Below are 333 nucleotides of genomic sequence, written 5' to 3'. Positions count from 1 at the left end.
TGGCGACACTGACAGGCTGCCCTGAAGCCTGGATGGACCAGAACTCAGGCTGCGATTCCCACAGTGGGGGGAGGTTTCAACAGGGCAAGTGACGGCCTGTGACCCACGGTGGACCACCAGAGAGATCTGAATCAAGAGCACTTTCCTTCCCCTGGTTGCAAAATATACTGCCCCTGGGTCTTGTCCAGCAAGAAATTCACCTGAATCTCTGCTCTGGTCTCTCCATGGTTCCTCAGGGAAAGTATTAGCTCTAGTTACCTGACCTCCCCATCTATTCCCTGGGGGAAAGGAAGGGGAAGATTGTGAGAATGGAGGGAGGGGGCATGCTAACAG

This window comes from Bison bison, unplaced genomic scaffold (genome assembly GCF_000754665.1).
Source record: "Bison bison bison isolate TAMUID 2011002044 unplaced genomic scaffold, Bison_UMD1.0 scf7180017864313, whole genome shotgun sequence".
NCBI classification, from domain to species: Eukaryota; Metazoa; Chordata; class Mammalia; order Artiodactyla; family Bovidae; genus Bison; species Bison bison.
This window is presented reverse-complemented; position numbering follows the sequence as displayed.